The 16350-nt window shown below is 38.7% G+C and overlaps 1 long non-coding RNA gene across 1 annotated transcript in view; it reads right to left on the bottom strand.

The window, feature by feature from the left end:
• LOC140713531 (uncharacterized) overlaps window positions 1-15699 on the bottom strand; it is a 31219-nt gene extending 15520 nt beyond the window's left edge. The window contains exon 1 of the long non-coding RNA XR_012095647.1: window positions 15419-15699. This is a non-coding gene — a long non-coding RNA (uncharacterized lncRNA). The remainder of the gene's footprint in view (window positions 1-15418) is intronic.
• Window positions 15700-16350: the final 651 nt, after the last annotated feature.

Here is a 16350-nt window from a genome sequence, read left to right as displayed (position 1 = left end):
TTTTGGTGTCTTCTTCAATTTCTTGCTTCAGTGTTTTATAGTTTTTATTATGGAGATCTTTCACCTCTTTGATTAATTCCTGGATATTTTATTTTTATTTGTAGCTATTGTAAATGAAATTACTTTTTTGATTTCTTTTTCAGATTGTTTGCTGTTAGCTTATAAAAAAACTTATTGGTAGTTTACAAAAATACTACTGATTCTTGTGTGTTGATTTTGTATCCTGCAATGTTACTGAATTTATCAGTTCTAATCGTTTTCTTGATAGAGTCTCTAGGTTATTCCAAATATAAGATTATGTCATCTACAAATAAAGATAATTTGACTTATTTTTCAATTTGGATGCTTTTGATTTATTTCTCTTGTCTAATCGCTCTAGCAAGGACTTCCAGTACTGTGTTGAATAACAGTAGGAGAAAGTAGGCATCCTTGTGTTCTAGATCTTAGAGGAAAGGCCATCAGTTCTTTCCCATTCAGTATGATACTAGTTAAGGGGCCTCATATAAGGCTTTTATTATGTTGACGTATATTCCTTCTATATCCAGTTTTGTTGAAGGTTTTCATAATAAAGAGAGGTTGAATTTTATCACATGCTTTTTTAGCATACATTGAAATGATCATTGATCATATGGCTTTTGTCCTTCATTCTGGGATATGATATTTCACACTGATTGATTTGTGTATGATGAAACATCCTTGCATCCAAGTGGGAAGAATTCCACTTGGTCATAATATATGATCTTTTTCACGTGTTGTTAAATTCAGTTTGCTATAGTTTGTTAGTATTTTGTTGAGGTTTTTGCATCAATATTCATCAGAGATACTAGCCTGCAATTTCCTTTTGTAATGTGTCTTTTTCTGCTTTTTGTATAAGGGTAATACTGGCCTCATAGAATAAGTTTGACTTTTCAGAATAGTTTGAATAGGATTGGTATTAGTTCTTCTTTAAATGTTTGGTGGAATTCAGCAGTGAAGCCATTGTGGCACAGGCTTTTCTTTGCTGGGAAAGTTTTGTTATGTCTTCAATCTTGTTTTTTGTTGTTGATCTGGTCGAGTTTTGGATTTCTTCATGATTCAGTCTTGGTAGGCTGTATGTATCCAAGAATTTATCCATTACTTCTAGATTTTCCAACTTATTGGCATATAGTTGCTCATAGTAGCCACTAATGATCTTGTGAATTTCTGCAGTATCAGTTGTAATGTCTCCTTTTTCATTTCTGATTTTAATTATTTGGGTCTTCTCTCTTTTTTTCTTAGTTAGTCTGGCTATAGATATGTCAATTTTGTGTATCTTTTCCAAAAACCAACTTTTGTTTCATCGATCTTTTGTATTGTATTCATTTCAATTTCATTTATCTAACCTCTTATCTTTATTACTTATTTTATTCTACTAATTTTGGATTTGGTTTGCTCTTGCCTTTCTAGTTCTTTGGGATGCATCATTAGGTTGTTTATTTGAAGTTTTTCTTCTTTTTTGATGTAGGCATTTATAGCTACAAAATTCCCCCTTAGTACTGCTTTTGCTCTATCCTACAGGTTTTGGTGTGTCATATTGCCATTATTATTTGTTTTAGGAAATTTTTTAATTTCCCTCTTAATTTCTTCATTGACCCCCAGATCATTCAGAAGGCTACTGTTTACTGTTCATGTGTTTGTATAGTCTCCAAAATTCCTCTTGTTATTGATTTCTAGTTTTATTTCATTGTAGTCAGAGAAAATGCTTAATATTATTTCAATATTTTAAAATATTTTAAGACTTGTTTTGTGACCTAACATACAGTCTATCCTTGAGAATTATCCATATGCTGAGAAAAAGAATGTGTATGCTGTAGCCATTGGATGAAATGTTATGTAAACATCTATTAGGTCCATTTGGTCTGTAGCACAGATTAGGTGCAGATTAAGTCCAATGTTTCTTTGTTGGTTTTCTGTCTGCAGGATCTGTCCAATGCTGAAAGTGGGACGTTGAAGTTTCTAATTATTATTGTATTGGAGTCTATCTCTTTCTTTAGGTCTAATAATATTTGCTTTATGTATCTGGACACTTGATATTTAAAATTGTTATATCCTCTTGCTGAATTGACCTCTTGATCATTTATCTTTTCCGTCTGTCTGTATAGTTTTTGTTTTGAAATCTGTTTTGTCCGATATATGTATAACTACTCTTGTTCTTTTTTTGGTCTCCATTGGCATGGAGTATCTTTTTCCATCCCTTTATTTTTAGTCTGTGGATGTCTTTTTAGGTGAAGTGTGTATCTTGTAGGCAACAGATCACTGGGTCTTTTTTAATCCATTCAGCCATTTCACATCTTTTGATTGGAGAGCTTAGTCCATTTACATTAATGTTATTATTGATAAGAAAGTACTTATTCCTGCCATTTCATTATCTGTTTTCTGGTTGTTTTGCAGTCTTCTCTTTCTTCTTTCTTTCTTTCCTGTCTTCCTTTTAGTGAAGGTGATTTTCTCTGCTGGTATGATTTAATTCCTTGCTTTTTGTGTGTGTGTATTTGCTGTATGTTTTTTGACTTGAGGTTACCATGAGGCTTGCAAATACTATCTTATAATCCAATATTTCAAGCTGATAATAACATAACACTGTTTGCATAAACAAAAAAATAAGCAAAATAAGAACTAATAAAAACTCTATACTTCAAATTCACCCCCTCACTTTTTAACTTTTTGTTGTTTCTATGTATTCTTATTGTACTATGTCTTGAAAAGTCATTGTAGTTAATATTTTTGATTAGTTCACCTTTTAGACTTCCTACTTAAGAGTAGTTTACATACTTCAGTTTCAATGTTATAATATTCTGTGTATTTCTGAGTAGTTACTATTGCCAGTGAGTTTTGTACCGTCAAGTAATTACTTATCACTCATTAATGTTCCTTTCTTTTTGATTGGAGTATTCCCTTTAGCATTTCTCATAGGACAGGTCTGGTGTTGATTAAATCCCTCTTTTTTTGTTTTTCTAGAAATGTCCTTATTTCTCCTTCACGTTTGAAGGATATTTTCACTGTATATTCTATTCTAGGGTAAAAGTTTTTTTCTGTCAGCATTGTAAGTATGTCATGCTACTCTCTCCTGGCCTGCAAGGTTTCCACTGAAAAGTCTGCTGTCAAATATATTGGAGCTCCATTGTATGTTGTTTGTTTATTTTCTCTTGCTGCTTTGAGGATCCTTTCTTTATCCTTGAGGTTTGGGAGCTTCATTATTAAATGTTTTGAGGTAGGCTTATTTGGGTTAGATCTGCTTGGGTGAGGTTTTTCTTTAGGTTTCTCTAGGTCTTTCTCTAGGTTTAGGAAGTTCTCTGTTATTATCCTTTTAAATAAACTTTCTACCCCTATCTCTTTCTCCACTTCCTCTTTATGGCCAAAAACTCTTAAAATTGTGCTTTCGAGGTTATTTCCTGGATCTTGTAGGTGTGCTTCATTCTTTTTTATTCTTTTTTCTTTTGTCTCCTCTCACTGTATTTTTAAATAACCTGTCTTCAAGCTCACTAATTCTTTCTTCTGCTTGATCAATTCTGCTATTAAGAGACTCTGATGCATTCTTCAGTGTTTCAATTGCATTTTCAACTCCAGAATTTCTGCCTGATCCTTTTAATAATTTCAATCTCTTTGTTGAATTTCTCTGATAGAACTCTGAATTTCTTCTCTGTGTTATCTTGAACTTCTTTGACTTTGCTCAACACACCTATTTTCAATTCTCTGTTGTTTCTCCAGGAATGGTCCCTGGTGCCTTAATTAGTTCATTCAGTGAGGTCATGTTTTCCTGGATGGTCGTGATGTTTGCTGATGTTCATCAGTATCTGGGCATTGAAGAGTTAGGTATTTATTGCAGTCATCACAGTCTGGGCTTGTTTGTTCCCATCCTTCTTAGGAAGACTTTCCAGGTACTCAACAGGACTTGAATATTGTGATCTAAGCAGTGTTTGCATTAGGGGGTAACTCAAGCCCAGTAATGCTGTGGTTCTTGCAGACTCATAGATGTATTGCCTTGATGTCTTGGATAATTCAGAAAAATTCTTTGAATTACCAGATAGAGACACTTGTAGTCTTCCCTTTCTCCCGCAAAAAAAAAGGAGTCTCTCTCTGTGTACTGAGCCATCTGGAGCTGGGAGTGGGATGACATAAGCATCCCTGTGGTCACTGGGACTGCGCTGAGCCTCACCCAAGGCCTGCTGTCACCACTATCTGGCTTTCACCTATGTTCACTCAAGGCCCTAGTGCTCGGCAATCAGCAGGTAGTGAAGTCAGTCAGGCTCGTTCCTTCAGGCCCTGAGCAGGCCCAGAGATTCTGTCCAGGAGCCAGGTTCTGGAGTCAAAAACCTTAGAATTCTACCTGGTGCTCTATTGTGTTGCAGTTGAGCTAGCCTTCAAACCACAAGTCACAGTCCTTCCCACTCTTCCCTCCCCTTTTCCACAGGTAGAGGAGGCTTACCCCATGGCCGCCACCACCACAGTTCCATGGGGAGTACTGCCAAGCTACCACCAATGTTCACTGAAGGTCCAAGGGCTCTTTAGTCAGCTTGTGGTGAATGTTGCCTGGCCTGGGACTCATCCTTCAGGGCAGTGGGCTACCCCCTGGCCCAGCACAGGTCCAAAAATGTCATCCAAGAGCCAAGGCTTGGAATGAGGGACTCCAACAGCCCACTTGGTGCTCTATTATACTGTGGTCAAGCTGGTACCTAAGGTGTGAGACGAAGTCTCATTTACTTTTTCCTCTGCTTTTCTCAAGCAGAAGGATTCTCTCCCCATAGCTACTGGAGCTGCAAATGTGCTGGGTAACCAGAACATCTCATAGTCTCACCCAAGGCCCATTCAGGGCTCAAGACCTCTTTAGTTATAAGGTGATAGATCCTGCAAGGACTGGGTCCTTCCCTTCAAGGCAGTGAGTTCCCTTCTGGCCCAGGGTATGTCTAGAAATGTCATCCAGGAGCTAGGGCCTGGAAATGGGGCCTCATGACTCTGATCAGTGCCCTACCCTACTGTGGCTGAGCTGTATCCAAGATGCAAGACAAAAATCCTCTATACTTTTCCCTCTCTTCTCTTCAAGTGGAAAGAAGAGGTCTCTTTTGGAACTGAGAGCTGTTTCACCTGGGGTTGGGGGAGTAGCAGTATGAGCACTTCCTTAGCTTCCCCAGATGGTGTCTCGGTAAGTCATGTGCCCCCAAATCCACTGGCTCTGAGCCAGCTCAGCACTAGAACTTGCAGTACTTATAGCCTAGACTGTCTTTCAAACTTATTTAGGGCCCCAAAGCACTTCAGCCCATGGTGGCAAGGCTTGCTAGAACTCCAGTTCCAACTACTGGGGTAGATGATTCCTCTCTGGCTAGGGCTTGTTTAAATACTCCCTCCATGGTCAGGTATCAGGTGAGTTCAGATTGGTTTTGCTTTCCACTGTAACAGGGCACCACTGAGTTCAATGCATAGTCTCATGATCACTGCAGTCTCTTTCTTTCAAGCACACAGATTTCTCTATGCCATGCAACCACTGTAGAGGGATGGGGTAGGGGTGGTGTCAACAATTCAATAGGGTCTTTCCCATTCTCTTCAGTGCCTCTTTCTTTTTTTTTTTTTTTTTTTTTTTTTTTTTTGAGACGGAGTCTTTGCTCTGTCGCCCAGGCTGGAGTGCAGTGGCACGAACTCGGCTCACTACAAGCTCCGCCTCCCGGGTTTACGCCATTCTCCTGCCTCAGCCTCCCGAGTAGCTGGGACTACAGGCGCCCGCCACCTCGCCCGGCTAGTTTTTTGTATTTTTTAGTAGAGACGGGGTTTCACCGGGTTAGCCAGGATGGTCTCGATCTCCTGACCTCGTGATCCGCCCGTCTCGGCCTCCCAAAGTGCTGGGATTACAGGCTTGAGCCACCGCGCCTGGCCTTCAGTGCCTCTTTCAAAGTTATGAAGTTAAAACCAAGTACTGTGAGTAATCACCTGATTTTTGGTAAGTCTTACAAAGGAGCTTTTTATAGTTGTTGAATTTGGTGTTCCTGGGAGGAGGGAGGGCAGGGAGATGATTGGTGGGGCCTTCTATTCCAACTTCTTGCTCTGCCCCTTTGTCCCCAAAAGCACACTTTGAAAAATGAATAACATCTTTAATGTTAAGGTTTTTCCAGAGATGGACAGAGTTAAATAAATAGGTAATAAACATGCCAGCTGTGAAATTAAAGAGAAATGTGTTCCGTGGTTACATTCTTGGATTTTCGTAGTGAGATTGCTTTGGGGTGTCACTTCCAAGATGAATTTTTCATTTGGGTAAAAATCCTCTCTAATTTAATAGGCCTTTAATGATATAGTAGAAAAAAAGAAGAAGAATTATAGTTCATCAAAAATAAGTCAATATTAAGATTATAAAATCTTTTCAACTTTAATTGATATATTAAGAGGAGCCAAAGGCCATATTTCTAAAGACTCAGCTTTATACAGACAGAAGATGAATGTAGCTGTCATAAGAACTAAAAACAACACCTTTTACATTTTATTCTACATAAATTCTAGGGGTTACTGTGAACTTATTTAGCTAAGGTAGGCAGAAAAGCTTTTCTCAGAGAGTGAAAAAGACTGACCACTTCAAATGAGAGAACTTACTTTTATTTTTTTCTGAGTAGTCACTTCTGAAAGATTTTATAGCTTACTTGATTTGATCCCCACATCCCCACCAAAATATATCAGGATTACCAACATCTACTTGATGATCAGTTTCAAAGATGGGGCCAAGAATATCTGAGCTGTGGAAACCTTAATAGGTATGCAAATCTCTCTTCCTTCAAAAACGTGTCTTGATATATAAAGTAAGGATAACAGTAACTATTCATTCAACTTTTCCAGAGCCCCATCAAAGAGGGGATTTCCTGAAACCGTGGTAAAAGTTATTCTTGGCTAATGGGCTTGAAAGGGGTGAGATTCCTTGGCCCTACTTGGCTTGTGGGACAAGAATTTAAATATTGTTTAGGGGCTTCATAGAACGCTTCCTCAATGATGTTTAAATTAGAGGCATTTAATCTTGTTCCAAACTGAAAACTGGACATATATGAGCAAAGGTAGTAATTAACCTGGGTAATGGTGCATTTATTAACAGCTCCCCTCCTCCATTTGCACCCCATCTCCCAAGAAAGAAACCAATCACAGCACAAGAAACCGTCAGAGTAAAATAGAATACCAAGATGGCTTTCTGTGATTGTGGGCAATGAAATGTCTACGATAAATCTAGAGAGGAAAAAATCTAAGGCTCTAAACCACTCACTGAGTTTAGCAGTGACAGGTCTGGAAGTTGGCATCTGAAAGCTGAGATCCAGTGAGAGCAGGCTACCTGCACCAACACCCTTCACCTCAGACTCGCAGGCTGGCCCTAACCCCTTCTCTCAATGCATAAAATTATCGCAAGTAGAATAGAAGTCTTATTGCCTAAAAGCTGTTTGGTGAGAGAGAGCTTTATTGTTAGCTTTTAAATTGATGTTTCAACTACTTGGCCACTGTAGTGAAAAATGCTATATAGTTTTTTATGCACCTCTATACCACAAAATGATTTTTTTCATGCACAGTTTCAAAAACTTCTTTGATTAATTTTATTTTGTTAAAGTATCTTCTAATCTCTTAAGGCCTAAAAATCACAAACCAAATACTTCTACTATCCTGCAAAACAGCAGCTAATGGGTAGCCCTAGAATTATATTTGCCTTCAAAATTAGAAAGAAAATATGGATAACCTTTTTCACTCAAGACTTGTGAAGCATTAATACTGAATACTGGAGCATTACAAGTAACATACTATTAAATTTCAGGCAAGCCACTTAACCTCTCTGCCCCTTTCTCCATCTGGAAATTCAGGAGATAAGTAGCCCACATCAACAATACTGCTTCAAAGACAAACTGGTACAAGATTGGAAAGCACTTTACAAATATTAAGTGCTCTGTAATTACTTCTTGTTGTGACAAACTCTATTTTCAGTCCTGTCCAGGAAACAACAAAGAAATGCCCCCTGACTTCCAATCTAAATTGAACAGTACAATCTGGACAAAAATACAGCAGGAAGGGAAATTAGTCTTAAGTAGATCTTTGGCTACTGTGAAAATTGCACTTCTAGGGAGAAATTTGGAGAAGAAATTTTGATGTATTGAAAGGGGTTGTGAAATCACAATAATGCTACACCAGTAACTGATTCTTTTCTTTCTTTTTATATAGCCCAACACACATCTCCTCAAAAATTCTAACTCGAAATGGATACTACAGCTAGAGTAGATATTTTAATAAATGTAAGGCATTGCTACAAGAACAAAGGAAGAATTATCCTGTTTCTATCCTGAAGTTTCACAAATTTGAACCTTGAAGTTTAGTTCACAAATAAAATTTTCTTGCTTATGAAGGTTGTTAAACTGACAAGTTATTTAACCAACAAGGTAGCCTTGATAAAACATTAGATTCTCAACTGTTTAATTGATCAATTAATCAACTAATGTTTATTGACCACCTACCACTATGTGTAAGCTCTTATGTGCAATACAATTTTTAAAAAGAAAAGAAAGGAAAAAAATGAAAGATAATCATTCTTGCTCCTAAGAGTTCTGAATCTAACTGGACAGATAAGACACATACATGAGACGAGATAAGTGGCACCACCAGGTTGTCATTAATACGGGCCAAATGGCTAGTTCAGACTGTAAGTGGGAGACCAAGGGGACAAACATCTCTGGGCTAGGGTGGTCAGGGAAGACTGAACCAGCAGAATAAACACAGGATCTTGGTAGACTGGAGCAAGCGGTGTGGCAGAGTGGGGAATGGAATGGTAAATAGGTGGTTAAGAGTAGGAGAAATGTTTGTGAGAAGAGGAGAACGAATTTGAAGATGGCTGGGTGAAGCAAGGAAAATCAAAGTATAAACAAACTGTACCCTTTCTCTTTCTCTCTCTCTCTCTCACACACACACACACACACACATGCATACACTGTGCATGTGTGTGTGGGACAGAAAATGTTCAGAGGTAAACGTGCCACAAGTTTAACCTTTAAATATTAAACAAATTTATGTTTTCGCTGTTTTTCCTCCCTCATCTGCCCCTTCCTCCTTCCCGCTCTCCCTCCTTTTTTTCTTCCTCCCTCCCTCCCTTTTCTACCCCCTTTGTCTCTCTCTCCCTCTTTTCCTTCCTTCTTTCCTTTAGCCCTGGTCTGCTTAGGAATTGAAATACCTGTCACTTTCCATAGTCCTTGGATGCAAAAACTCAGAAATTCTTGTGACTGCTTCTGAAAAATGCCAGGGCTTCTAGGTCTCCAGATTCCAGAATCCGATAAAAAAGGAGCTCAAAAAAAAAAAAAAAAAAAAAGGAGCTCAAGAAGCCACTTAGGTTAGCTCCTCTGAAACAAGTTTGACATCGGACCCCTGCAACAACTTAACAGCTTTCTGGGCCAATCCTAATATAGCTTTGATGCTATTAGAAGAAAACAACTCTGGGAAATCTTCAACTTACTCTATTCAGTAATGAGACCTAAATCTCTCAGATCATGATTGATTTTTTACCATTTGTTAAACGTGTTATTAAATGTGTTATTACACATCAATGAAGTATTTTGGTAAAATGCTGACAGCCTCATGTTGAAGACCTAATTTCCAATTCAAGAGCAGGCTGCAGGTCAGCAGAAACTAGCTGCGTACATTGCAGTGTCTTCCCCAGTGCTATCCCAGGGACATCAAGGGAGAATAGGAGAGGAGGGAAAAGGGAAGGAAGGAAGAGAATGCCTTTCATTAAGGACTTACATAGGAAATTACCCAAAATGTAAGTTGAGGGGCTAAAGAGCTCGTGTTGACTCTTTTAGATTCCTGATATGTTATATTCACAAATAGCAGCCGTGTTAACTTACTGGGTATTGAAGTAAGGGGAACAGTGGGAAACAGACACACACATGCACACCAGTTACCACCAACATACATTATGCATACAGAAGGTTCTAATTTAGAAAATGCAGGAACTAACATTCATTTCTAGAATAACAGAAAACTATAATTCACTGAACAATAGAGCAGTCATTTTGATAATCATTTTGTTGTAATAATTGTGTTCTTTAATGTAAGCATTTTCATAAAATATATCTTTTGCTTTTCAAACAAAGCATTTCAATCATCAGAGTAGGTCACTGTGACTTTGAGGACAGTTTACAAATTGGCTCGACTCTGGAGAAAACTTTTGAAGAAAACTCTGTAATGTATAAGAAGCCTTTAAAATTGAACTTTATTTGGATTTGTGGCATTTGGAAAAGTGGTCTATAAAAAAATTTGGAATTAGGCCCCATCATATTCATAATCTTTGGGGAAAACTAAGGACATTATTATAATTAACTTTTCTTTCAATGAATTTACTGGAATTAATGAGCAGTTTTTATTCTCTTAGAAAAGTTCAACACACAGCTATACATTGAACTAAAATAGAAAAATCAAGATTATTGCATTAGATCAAGCAGTAACTTTATTTTAAAAACCTAATAAAAAACAATTTGCTATGAAGTCTTTTCTTCAAAATGTTTATTTGCCCTAGTATATTCATTTTCTTACTGAAAGAGATCGAGGTTGAGGTTCTTCATACATCTAGAGTTGGTCCTCTCTCTCAGTCTCCCCTCTCTCTCTCTCCCCCTCTCCAGCTCTGTCTCCGCTCCCTCTCTCTCTCGGCAATTCTCCTGAAATGTCTAAAGCAAAAGGGGGTTATTGATGTCTTCCAGGACTTTGATTGCAAGAACAGCTTTATCTCCTAGGCAGACAGATACTACACAAATGTTTGGTTTGCTGCGTATCACACAGTTAACAAGGTTCTTATAGGTTCAAGGAAAATAGATTGTAAGACTTTGCCAGGAGGACTTAACATTCTGGAAAACAAGTGAACAGATAATTCTGAAGAAACTGAAATTTTAAAAAATAACCAGTAGTTAGACATAATCCTACAAAAAGAGGTAGAGTGAGAGTTTTTTAAAAAGATGAGAATAAACGTAAAAGGCAACGAAAGAGGTTGTTTTTAAATTCTTAATCAATAAGTACAACTATTCTTAGAAAATGGTCTGTGCATTGTAATTGCCCTTCTTTCTGATCTAACAATCCAATCGTTTTATTCCAAATTGTTTAAACTATAGAAAAACCTGATGAAAATAGCTCTTTCATCAGACTTGCATGTTTCAGTTGAATGCTAAGTACATCTTTCAGCTAAGCTTTAAACATGCAGTTCATCTGGAAGCTGGGCGGGTATCTCTTCCATGCTCTTTCCTTGCACTGCCACCAGGAAAAGAAATAATGAAGTGTCTTCATATGCTCACTGTGTGCATGTGTCCAGACTGCTTTTACAGACTTACCAATGGGCTTTATTTGTGCGTAAGTTACAAGACTCTGACATTTACGACTCTCCAGGCAAATGAGAGCAAAAGGAAGAGATTCTCAATCTTAAAGCTGTTTACCAGCTGCTGGAAAACGTCGGCTTTGGGCACCCACAACCTATACAAAATTCGAAGGTATTAGAGCTGTCCCTTCTTGTGTCAAACCATAAAACACAAAAGCTGCACAATAGCTGCAATGTATTGCCAAACTAAATTAACACATGAGGCAGAAATGACTGTACTTCTGTGAGAAATGGAGTCCTGAAAGGCCAGTTCTTTCCTCAGATCCCACGAGTTAAAGTGCTGAAAAGCAGACATTGTGGTTATGGTTCCCCGCCATGTGATGTTTGTTGAATTCTCACTGGATATCCTAAAACACTTAAGCCTAAAGGGTTTAGGATGTCTACAGAGGCCGTAATTTGGAGACAACAACTTTATCTTTGTGGGAGATGCAGGGTACAATACAAATGTTTGTTGAGTTCCTTCTCTCTTCCTTGACAAGGAGCTTATTAAACAGTTCTCAAGCAGATTTTATGGGAAAGTAAATGATTTCATGGAGAAGAATTCTCATGGCTTAGCATGCTAAAGCTAGAGGCTTCAGTCAGGTGACACTCCAGGTTTACAGGGAATTGAAGGCAAGTTGGAACGCAGTTCATCAAATGTCAATAAGGTTTGAGAAGTATACTTGGATGTGGGGCTTGAAGGAAGATGCCAAGAAATTGCAGACCTGGGAATGATCACAAAGAGAGAGAGTAAACATGCCAGGTGAATGTAGAAGGTGAGAGGAGAGGTCACAGGGTACCTAGAGATTTTCTAATCCAAAGACTATTCTTCAGGTTGGAGAAATTTCTCTTACATTAAAGAGACTACTTGGGCCATAAGTGTTTAGGATGGATAGTCAGAATAATAGAATTTTCAAACTGCTAGGAATGTGACATATTTATAAACCATACATATTTATAAACCATCCTACCTCTGCTTTTGTTTTTCCAGGGCCTTCCCATTGCGTTTCAAATGAAACCCATGGTTTGGCCTTCCTTATGCCTCCACAGCCCTGCAGCATGTGGCCTTTCAGGCTTTGCCTCAGCCTGCTCTCCCTGGGGCCCCTCCCGTGTCAGTCCTCAGGCTGACCTGTTTTTCCAGCCTCAGTGCCCCTGGCCATCATGCAGCTTCAGCCTAATGTTCTTTCTTCACCTTTCATTGGATTCACCATCATTGTGTTTGTGTTTAGTCTACTTCCACTACACAGTGAGTTCCATAAGGTCAAAAACCATGCTGCTCTCATTCTCCATTTTGCCATCAACATGTATCATAATACCTGGCTTCTGGTAGTTGCTACACAAATACTTGTTCAACAGAAGAATACGAATGAGGTCACTGGGGTCAAAACCGGTAGAGTAATTTCCTCAGACTCTCCCAAATCATTAATAGCAGAACTAGGCTAAGAACTCAAGTTTCCTAAGAAATACTGATTTCTAAGAGTGATTAGAATACCCTCAGGTAAGAGTTCATTGACATTTCTGCAGTTAGCATTTATGCTTTTGGAGAGATTTGGGAGGAGAAGTTTTTTTTTTTTTTTTTCAGGACACTATTGAACCCAATTGCTGTATGAGCATCAGGAGGGTAAACTGGGTTGTAGATATTGTAGTCGTTTCTCCTTGGCCGTGTTCCACCTCCCAAATCCTCTTTAGGGTTTTCATCTTATTTGCTCTTGTCCAGAGCTACTCCTTGAATCCTATGCGCACTGGTCCTCCCTCTCTGGTTTTTCTTCTTTTCTTATCGTTAGTACATGCTCTTCTCTGGCCTTTGGAATGTCCTATCTATGCACCAAGGTCCTATCTACTTTGGGGTAGAATTGCAGCTTTTTAATTTCCAGTGCTTATTTGTGGGAAGGGCGAGGGGAAGCAAGACAGAGGGAAGGGACAAGGTGTTTAAATAGCATTCTGTTGTCAGCCTAGGTATAAAGCCAGCCCTTTATTAGATGTTATCTTGGCTCTGCTTGTGTTAGAGAGAGATAATTTATTTACTTTTTTGTTAATATTTTAAAAGGAAATCTGGATACTGGTTTTGTAACTCCCCAGAGAATCTTCAGTAGCATAAAGGGTGTTACAAAATTCTAAAGTCTCAAGAAGCAAAACTACTTAAACTAATAAACATGTCATATAATACTTTGTGGGGCCTGGGGAAGGATAATATCATGAAATCAAGCAATGATCAGCTTTTTAAAACTCCCAAAAGGACAATCATCACAGGCTGAGTAATTTGCTGTTGGTGTTAGTTTTGTTTTGTTTTCTTAGTTTCATCTTTCCTCCATAATTACCCTGTTTGTGCTCATAAATGCTTTTGTGGGAATAATATTTACGAATAATAGCTACTTTTTACTGAATACCTAGGCACTTTACATTGTCTCAAATCCTTATCATAACCTTAATAGGTAGATACGGTTATTCATATTTCAAATGAGAAAATTAACACCTAAAGAAGTTATGTAAGTTGCTCAAGATCACATAACAAGGACTGTCAGACCACCCAAGCCTGTACCTACCTTCAGTAGCTGTGCCCTAGGGTGGCTGGAGATCGATGTCTATTGGCCCACATACACAGTCTAAGGAAAAAGTCTCGCGTTTGTTATGCAAAGCCTGCTTCAAAGTAATTCACCTGATCTTCTCATCTCTCTTCCAACAAATTTGCCACCTTGGGGCTCATTCTATGTAGAAATTCTAGACATGAAAGTACTTTGCAATATGTCATGTTATATGCAAACAACATTAAGTAAATTTGAACTTGAACCATTGGATCAGAGTCTAGTGTACTGGATATTATATCAAGGCCAGCAGACTAAATTTTCAATTAGCAAACTGCCTTTTTACTTATTTTCTCAAGCTCTCCATATATCTTATTAGCTGGGAGTGGTGGCACATGCCTGTGGTTCTAGCTACTAGGGAGGCTGCGGCAGGAGGGTCACTTGAATCTGGGAGGTTGAGGCTGCAGCGAGCTATGATTGCACCACTGCACTCCAGCCTGGGCGACACAGTGAGACTGTCTCAATGACAACAATGGCAACAACAACCAAAAGATATGAGGTACATATTTGATCTTTCAGAAAGCATCAGGCTCTTGGGGAGCCCACAACCATAGAACTTCTTTGTTTAATATGAACACAGACAGAAACTCAAATAAATGTGTCTAATTTACATTCATGTTTCTATCGTTTCATTGCTGGCAGTGATAGCCAGAAACTGAGGACCCTGAAGTCGCCTTTGATACAAATTCCCTCTCCCAGAGTCCTCTCTACACCTCTGGCCCCCTCACAGTGAGCTTCAACATTCCTCACAACCAAAAACCACAACAAAGCCGGGCATGGTGGCTCACGCCTGTAGTTCCAGCACTTTGGTAGGCCGAGGCACGTGGATCACTTGAGGTTAGGAGTTCGAGACCAGCCTAGCCAAGATGGCAAAACCCAATCTCTAATAAAAATACAAAAATTAGCTGGGCATGGTGGTGCATGCCTGTAATCCCAGCTACTTAGAAGGGTGAGGCAGAAGAATCACTTGAACCAGGGAGGTGGAGGTTGCAGTGAGCCGAGATCACACCACTGTAATCCAGCCTGGGCGACGGAACAAGAGTCTTTCACGAAAAAAAAAAAAAAAAAAAAAAAAAAAAAAAAACCATGCCTCTTGGAATTTAGGCAATGTATGATTAGGCAAGTATTAAAAGTTATTTTAAAGGCTAAGTAATAATATTTGGTGATACTTTTGGTCAACTAAAAAAAGCAGAAAGCAAAATTTTCTCTCTGCTATTGTGTCAAAAGAGTATTTTAGAAATATTAAAGGCCTCCCCAGTGTTTCGTTTTCTGCCTTGACCTTTGCCTTCATTCAAACACCAGATTAGACCTTCATCTCAGGAAGAACTCAGGATGGCAACAAGCACCAAAAAGGAATCTTTTCAGATTTCTACGTTTTTTAAGTCTAGCTCCTTAGGAGAACTCCTAGTCTCCTTAGGAGACTCAAACTAGAAAAAGATTGGAAAAGGAGAGTTGGAGAAGCAGAGAGGGCGGTGGCGTTGTTAGGTACCCGAGAGATGGGTTTGCGCTTTACTCCGTAGGCTGAGCTTGGGAAAGGAGGCAAGACCCTGAGAAGAAATAAAAGTATTGGGGAGGATGCAGAGTTCCCAGCCCCCGCACACTGTGGGCGTTGAAAAATGATCTCCTCACACCCCAAAATAGCACAGAGGAGGCCCTGAAACCAGTTGGGGCCACATGGGTGGAAACAAGGGGGTTTTCTTCAGTGGCTGGCACTAAACAGCACCTAAGGAACAATCAGGATGAAGGTCTCAGCCGATGCCGCTGTGGCTAGATGACGGTGAGGATTTGATGCAACTCAGGGAAAAGTGGGGGAGGCTTGGCAAGAATGGAATTTGAAACAGGAATCAATGTATGGAGCCAGAGGAAAGTAGGTATTTTGCTTTTCTGCATTTAAGGACTAAATTTTATACCTCCTAACCTGTGATTAAAACAAGAGATGAGGAGTGACATTAAAAAATGAAGAAAATTTGTCTGGATTTCTCTGAACCTCCACTTCTTTGAAAGAAGAAGAATTGAAATGTTTAGAACCCAGAATTAGTGTGCGCAGAAGAAATAATAGACTACTATCTAATATATTAAAGTAATTATTTGTTGAGGTCATTAGATTGTAAATTTTTCTTTCCTTTTATTTCCCATGTTTATGGAGATTTTTGTTGTTGTTCCTGTTGTTTTAAGAAATAAGATGAAGAGAAAGGACCGAGCAAAAAAGGAAGTAAAGAAAGAAAAAAGATAGTAAGAAAAAAGGACTTTTAAGTAGTATTGTGTAGTTAGAACATATTACCAGTGGTTTAAAAAAAAAATGAGGTTGGAAATGTGAATGGGGAGAAATTTTAAAGCATCTAAAATTTCAGACTAAGAAATGTGGACTGTATCCTGTAATCAATGACGGGCCATGTGCACTGCATCCTGTAATCAAGGAAG

Source organism: Chlorocebus sabaeus, chromosome 15 (assembly GCF_047675955.1).
Source record: "Chlorocebus sabaeus isolate Y175 chromosome 15, mChlSab1.0.hap1, whole genome shotgun sequence".
NCBI classification, from domain to species: domain Eukaryota; kingdom Metazoa; phylum Chordata; class Mammalia; order Primates; family Cercopithecidae; genus Chlorocebus; species Chlorocebus sabaeus.
Note: the sequence above shows the minus strand (reverse complement) of the source record. Positions and strands in the feature narration are given on the sequence as shown.